Below are 7,108 nucleotides of genomic sequence, written 5' to 3'. Positions count from 1 at the left end.
TGCTTGTTATAGCCATTCGGGGTCACCTTCTAGTCACTCGACATGAGGGGCTGATTGAGGGTCGACCTCGACTCTCCAGAAAATAAACCTCTTGGGTTTCCATCTAATTCTGTTCTCCTGTCTCACTTGGAGGGTCTCCCGATAGTTAAGACTCACTTCGAGCCTTACATTAGGAGCAAGAAATTGACAGCCTACTCCTGAGAAGTTTACACCTGGTACCATCCCATACTAAATCAGGGGAGGTGACTATAGGCGTAAAGAAAATAAAGCCTGCTAAGAATTCCTGGAGACAGGCACAAAGCCAGATTGGGAAGACAGGAGTACCTAATTAGTTATTCAGTTCCCTAAAACTGCCCTACACCAACAAGACAGCAAGGGGTCCCAGAAGCTAGGCATGATAGTGCTTACTGTTGGAGGATCTCTGTGAGTTCAAGGCCAGCTTGGTCTATATAGCAAGTCCCAAGCCAATTAGGATTACACAGGAAACCTTGCTTAAAAAGAAAGAAAGAAAGAAAGAAAGAAAGAAAGAAAGAAAGAAAGAAAGAGAGGAAGGAAGGAAGGAAGGAAGGAAGGAAGGAAGGAAGGAAGGAAGGAAGGGTTCAGAGGCTGTGCATGGTAGTGAAGTCTTGCAATTTTTATACTATATAGGCTGAAACTGGAGGATCAAGGAAGTTGAAGTCTAGTCTGGGCTACATATTGGCTGGTCTGACTATGCAGCAGTACCCCATCTTTAAAAGAAAAAAAAGTCTGCGGAGAGGGGGACCTGGGAAGGTAGTTCAGTAGGTAAAATGTTTGCCATGCAAACATGATGGCCTTAGTTTGGTTTTCTAGCACCCTTACAGCTAGGTAGGGTGCTGTGTGTTTACAAACCCAGCTCTGGGGAGTGAAGATGGCTATCTGGAGCCTAGAGGTTAGCCAGACTAGGACAATTGATGAGCTCCAGTTTCAGTGAGAGACTCTGTCTCAGAAAATAAGAAGAATGATTGAGCAGGACACTCAGCATCAACCTCTGGTCTGCATAGGCATGTGCACACATATGCACAGGCAACTGTACATGTACATATGTACCTACCCACATAAATATTTAAGCATACCATACACATAGGCTCGCAGATACACTGAAATTCCACTTCACCACTTCAGTTAGAATGGCTGTCACGAAGAAAACAGGCTACAAGTGCTAGAGGTTCCTTTAAAAAAAAACCTAAAAACTAAAAATATAACTATCGTATAATCCAGGCATACCTAGGTACTAAGGAACGCTTGGGTCAATATCCAAAGGAATCTAAATCAGCAAACCAGAGTCATTTGCACAGTCAGGTTGGGCCACTATGCCCACTCAACTTTTATGTGGGTGTTAGGGATCCAAACCCTGGTTCTCCTGCTTGCACAGCAAACGCTCTACTCATTGAACCATCTCCCCGCCCCACAGCTATATATTTAATTAGCCACAAATCAAAAAAAAAAAAAGGAAAAAGAAACTTTGTCTTATGCAAGACTATGGGTGGAATTGGAAATCCACATTTTAAATAAAATAAGCCAGGCACGGACAGACCAGTTCTACATGATCTCATACAAATATGTTTTGCTGAACCCACATAGAACGGGTTGCCAGAAGCTGAGGAAAGTAATGATGATATAAACTTGGGGGAAAGGCCAATCAATCAAAGAAGTTCTGTTCTGGAGTCAGTGAGATGACTCAGTGAGTAAAAGTGCTTTTATGTGTAAGGCTCACAACCTCAATTTGATTCTTGGAATGCACATAAAAGAGAAAGGCTGATGGCACAAAGTTGTTTTCTGACCTCCACATCTGTGTACTGCGGCACATATGACAACCTCCCCCAGTAAAACACACACACACACACACACACACACACACACACACACACACTTAACAATAATAACCAAAGAGCAGTATTGATCAACTTGAGAAGGGGAAAAAGAGAATAGTTGAGAGAGGCTGAGGGGGGGGAAAGGGAGGAGGGAAAGTGCTGTGAAGCGGAAACATCTGATTTGTTTGGAAAGTTGGTTGTCAAATGATGTTTTGCTGGGGCACAACAGGTGAAAGGATGTTTTGATACAGCAAACATGTGAAAGGACTCTTGGTGAAGGAGTATAAATATGACCCCACAGACAGTGGGAACTGGAACACTGGTTTACTTTGCTCTTCCTCACTGTCGCTAACAACATGCTCGTATTGGTTCACTTTACATTGTGATTGCTGACGTTTGGTTGTGGTGACTTCCTAGAAAGAAACTCGCCAAAGAACTTCTCATGAGGTTCCTTATGGCTTCTCGCTGCTTCCTCGGTCTCGGGGCAGGTTGATGAGCCTTGAGGTTTCTTCAAGATTAAACTGTAGTTGTTGGTTCATATGTTGTCTGCCTGTCAAGAGAACTGGACTACAGTTGCTGATTTGTATTTGATGTTTGCTACAGGATTGGACTGCTGGTATCCTGATAAGGAAGATTGGACTCGTCCCCAAAGACCTTGCCTCTCAAAGAACTATTTCTAAACAGGTGCATTTCTCCCATATCCTAATGTCAAGGTTTGAATATGCTTGGCCCCGGGAGTGGCACTTTTAGAAGGTGTGATCCTGTTGGAATGGGTGTGTCACTGTGGGTAGGATCCTTACCCTAGCTGCCTGGAAGTCAGTGTTCTGCTAGCAGCCTTCTGATGAAGATGAAGAACTCTCAGCTCCTCCTGCACCATACCTGCCTGGATGCTGCCATGCTTCCTGCTTTGATATAATGGACTGAACCTCTCAACTTGCAAGCCAGCCCCAATTAAGTGTTGTCCCTTATAAGACTTGCCCTGGTTATGGTGTCTGTTTACAGCAGTAAAACCCTAAGACACCTAATAACTTTTCTTTTCTACTACCCCTGGTGGACATGGCTAGAGGAGAGGGAATGATTATTAAAGTAGGTTGAGGGGTTGGGGATTTAGCTCAGTGGTAGAGCGCTTGCCTAGCAAGCACAAGGCCCTGGGTTCGGTCCCCAGCTCCGAAAAAAAAAAAAACAAACAGAAAACCATAATCAATCAAGATATGGTGGGTGGTATACTCAAATTGTCCTAGTATATTTAGAAGGTTAAGGCAGGAACTTTGAAAAATATTACGTTTATTTGTTTATGCACATGTTTGTGTATGTGTATGTATAGGGACACACATATACACACATGTGAAGGCTAAAGGACAACTTGGAGGAGTTTGACCTTGTGGGTTCAGGGGTTGACTCAGGTTGTTAGGCTGGGTGATAAGTGCCCTAATATATTGAGCCATCTCACTTTATTATATTTAGGAAAGCTGGGAGTGGTAATGTAGACCTGTAATACTAGGACCCAAGAGGCTGAGGTGGGAGGATCCCCAGTTTGAGCCCAGCTTCGATAGTGTGAGCTTAAAACCATTCTTAATTACATAGCGAGTGGAGGCCAGGAGATTCTGTTTCAAACAAAGGCAAAAACGTGTTCAGTAGTTTGATGTGGTGCAAGTCTGTAATCTCAGCATTTGGGCAGCAGGGTGAAAAGGACCAAGATTTTAAGACTAGCCTGGGTTACATAGTGAGATCCTGTCTCAAAGAGTATTATAGAAAACATGTCAAGCTGAGCAGAGTGGCACATGTCTTTAAATCCCAGCATCCAGGAGACAGAAGCAAGCAGATCTCTGTGAGGTTAAGGACGGCCTGGGTTACATAGTGAGTTACAGGTCAACCTTGGCTATAGTGTTAATTGTATCAAGAAACAAAAGCAAGGGGGCTGGGGAGATTGTTCCGTGATAAAAGTATTTCCTGTTCTTTCAGAGGAACTTGGTTCCACATAACTGCCTGTAACTCCAGCTCCAGGAGGATCTGATGCTTTCTGTCCGCTGATAATTCTCCACTCATATGTGCATGTATACACACACTGTACGTAATGGCCCTCGATTCTTGAAGAGTGATACCCCAGGCTCAAATAGTGTGCAACAGCAAAGAGCATTTACTCTGCAGAGAATCTGCACACAGGAGTTTACCATACATCAGGATGGAAGACAGACGTGTGGACTTTTCAGGGTCATTTTAAAGCCTGTTGAGTAGTAGTAAGTGAGTTTTACCTTTCTTTCCTTTGATTGGTTGGCTCTATCTCCAGTGGTGGAGGTGCCTTTGTGATTGGTTAAGACTCTGGGGGATTTTGGGGACTTTTGCTGATTAACTATCCTTGGCTCAAGCTAGGGTAGTAGGCAGCTTTTTGACAGCTCATGGTAGGCTGCCCATGAAGGGTGGGTTTTCCTGGAATTGACTTGTTTTGAACTTTTCTAGTTCTGGGAAACGGAAATTTAGGCCTAGTCTACCAAACTGCCAGTATACAGCCTGTCATGGAATCAGCCTGCCTCTGGTTAACTCAGTCCTCTCAACGCAAACTAATATATGCACACATACACAAAAATAAAATAATAAAATAAGGGCTGAAAGACATGGTTCTGTGGTTGAGATCACATCCTGCTCTTGCAAGGTGAGTTCAAGGCCAGTGTCTACTGCTTGAGACCCTATTTCAAAAAAGCAGCAACAACAAAATTTTTGGAGCTGAATAATATAAAGTGTACTAGAGGGTGTTCAAAGCATACTGGGAGATACCGTAACATATGCTCATGATTCCAGCAGTTAAAATCTAATTAGGATGGTCTCAACCACATAATGAGGCCTTTTCTCAAAAGTAAAAAAAATGGCAGGCAGAAAAATGAAATAGCAAAGATGAGTATAAAGCACTTCCCATGAGGCTGGGCATGATAATTTTTTTTGAAGTTTATTAATAATTTATTGCACAGGTTTTTCCACATCAAGAATTTTTGCTGAAAAGAGAAACAGGTGGGCCTGAATTCAGTTTTCCCCAAGATTTCTAAAAATATTTCCCCTAAAAAAGGAATCCACCCTCTAATTTTAAAGAAAATATATTTCTTACACAAGACAATCCAAACTGATGCAAAATATTTATTCCACGTTAGTTATTTTATGCAGTAGTTTTTCCCCTCAACAGACTTGTAGTAACCACATCTTTTAAATCTGTAAATAATGTTATCAAAATAATCTTAATCTTTGAATCTCACAAAAATTCATATTTTACAATCCACCCTGAATATCAAGGCTGCAAGAATAACATTTCCTGTATCCAAATATTTTAGAGCTGTACCCAAAAAAAAAAGGAAAAAAAAACCCAAACAAAAACAACCACATATGCTTGGTTAAGGGCTAAGTTACCCCAGCAGCCAAAAATAAAATAAAATATCCAAATTATTAGCATTAATTTAATACAATTATAACTTCAATAGTCACTTTGTCATTGACAATGATTGTGTGAGCACAGGCTGGGTGCCCAGGGCTGGGAGCAGAAGCTGTTGAGCAGCGCAGCGCCCCTCCCTGCATCTTTGCCTGCACAGCTCCCACTTGTGCACAGCCCAACAGGTACTGTGTGTGCTTAAAAATTCCCACCACACAAATGTCTACTGAGCAGATAACAGGGAAGAACAACAAAAGCTAAGCAGGACAATGGCTCTGTCTTTGGGATATGACTATTTCCCTTGTGCACGAAGTATTCAACAACAGAAGAAAGGAAAGAACTTTATATTCTCTAACACAAGGCCGAGCTCAGCGGGGCAGGGCAGCTGCGAGCATTTCTACTTCTACTTCCAGGCATCGTCGTCTGACGTCTCGCTGCTGCTTGTTTCCGTGTCTGAGTCCTCACACTCTGCAATGCAAGTGCTTCTCCATGGGGAGAACAGGCTGGAAGTACGGCCTTGTAAGAAGCCATTCTTTACAAACCCGTTCCTTCGTAGCTGTTCTGTTCTCGTGTGAAACTCCTTGAGTTCATCCTCTGTGAGTGGGAGGCAACTCTCATCATTTTCAGGATACTCCTGCCACCCCATTGCTTTCAATAACCTGTGCTCTGCTTCTAGAGAGTGTGACAGGACCTCCCTCTCCTCTACCATGGGTAGAGAAAGCCCGTTCTGAAGACAGCCTTGTTCTCCATTTTCCTTTGGTTCAGGTGTGTGGCTGCCCTCCAATCTTAGCCCCTCCAGCTTGTCACAGTCTCTCCTTTGGGAGCAGTCTCCATTGCGCTCATCCTTCAGAGTCTTCAGGAACTCGCTCTTCCTGTCTGTGGTTCGTCGGGTCAATTTGGTCAGGCGAGAGGAGCTGATCTCTATCGGAGGGGTAGTACTGGAGGGACTCTCTTTGGGAGAGTTGAGAACTACACCAGCAGCTAGTACCACTGGTTTAGTAACAGAAACTGGATTGGTCAAAGCAGACTCCCGGCTGGAGGAAAGTGATCCAGATTTGTGTTCATTCTGTTAGCTTTCCATGCGTTGGGCTTAGAGGGAGGTGGTGCAGGCTTGGGAACCAAGTTCTTATAAACACTCGGGACCATGGTTGACACTTTGTTCCCATTTGCATGGTGGGATCCTGAGGTAAATGCAGCGGAAAAGGCGGCAGCAGGATCCTCTTTGGAAATTTTTTTGATGACTAGCATCTTTGAGGGTTGCTTGGCACTAGGTGGATTTTCCCACACTCCAGAAGGGGTCCCAATAGGTCTGCATGGCTGATTCTGTTTGCCAGCTTCTGGATTCAAAGAAGGGAAGTCTTCCTCTTCAAACTGCAACTTTTCTACTTTATCCTCTTTTTTCTCTTCCCTAATTTCAGTTGGTGTTTTTTCTTGAAAGGCACAGCCTTTCCGGGAATGGAAGCTGCCATTCCAGTGTCGGTGGTTTCCTGTGCTACCTCCACCACGTTGGCTCATGCCATCATGACCTCGGGAAGAGCCATGGGCATGATAATTTATCCCAGCACATCAGCGGTGGAGGCAGGAAGAGCAGGAACTCTAGGTTGTCCTTGACTATAAGACATTGTTTCACAATAAATAAAATGCTGAAAGATGACTGGGCTTGTATTGCAGATTCATTGCTTAGTACACACAATTCTTTTAGCTTTGTTCCAAACACTGCACATATATACAAAAACAAAAAGTCTAATTACTAAAAGAAAAAGTATCACCCAAGCATTCTATACGTGGCAAAACAGTTTGACCCAAAATGGGGGAAAAGGAGGCTGGTGATCTAGCTTAAAAGTACAGCACAGTTCTAGCATGC

General features: G+C 43.4%; 1 pseudogene across 1 annotated transcript; it reads right to left on the bottom strand.

Annotated features, from left to right (window-relative positions):
- Positions 1-4,902: 4,902 nt before the first annotated feature.
- Positions 4,903-6,792, bottom strand: Gpbp1l1-ps1 (GC-rich promoter binding protein 1, pseudogene 1; annotated as a pseudogene). Its single transcript, XR_015646840.1, has one exon. The product of XR_015646840.1 is annotated as a GC-rich promoter binding protein 1, pseudogene 1 (transcript).
- Between the last annotated feature and the right edge of the window lie 316 nt (positions 6,793-7,108).

Source organism: Rattus norvegicus, chromosome X (assembly GCF_021556685.1).
Source record: "Rattus norvegicus strain SHRSP/BbbUtx chromosome X, alternate assembly SHRSP_T2T, whole genome shotgun sequence".
NCBI classification, from domain to species: domain Eukaryota; kingdom Metazoa; phylum Chordata; class Mammalia; order Rodentia; family Muridae; genus Rattus; species Rattus norvegicus.
Note: the sequence above shows the minus strand (reverse complement) of the source record. Positions and strands in the feature narration are given on the sequence as shown.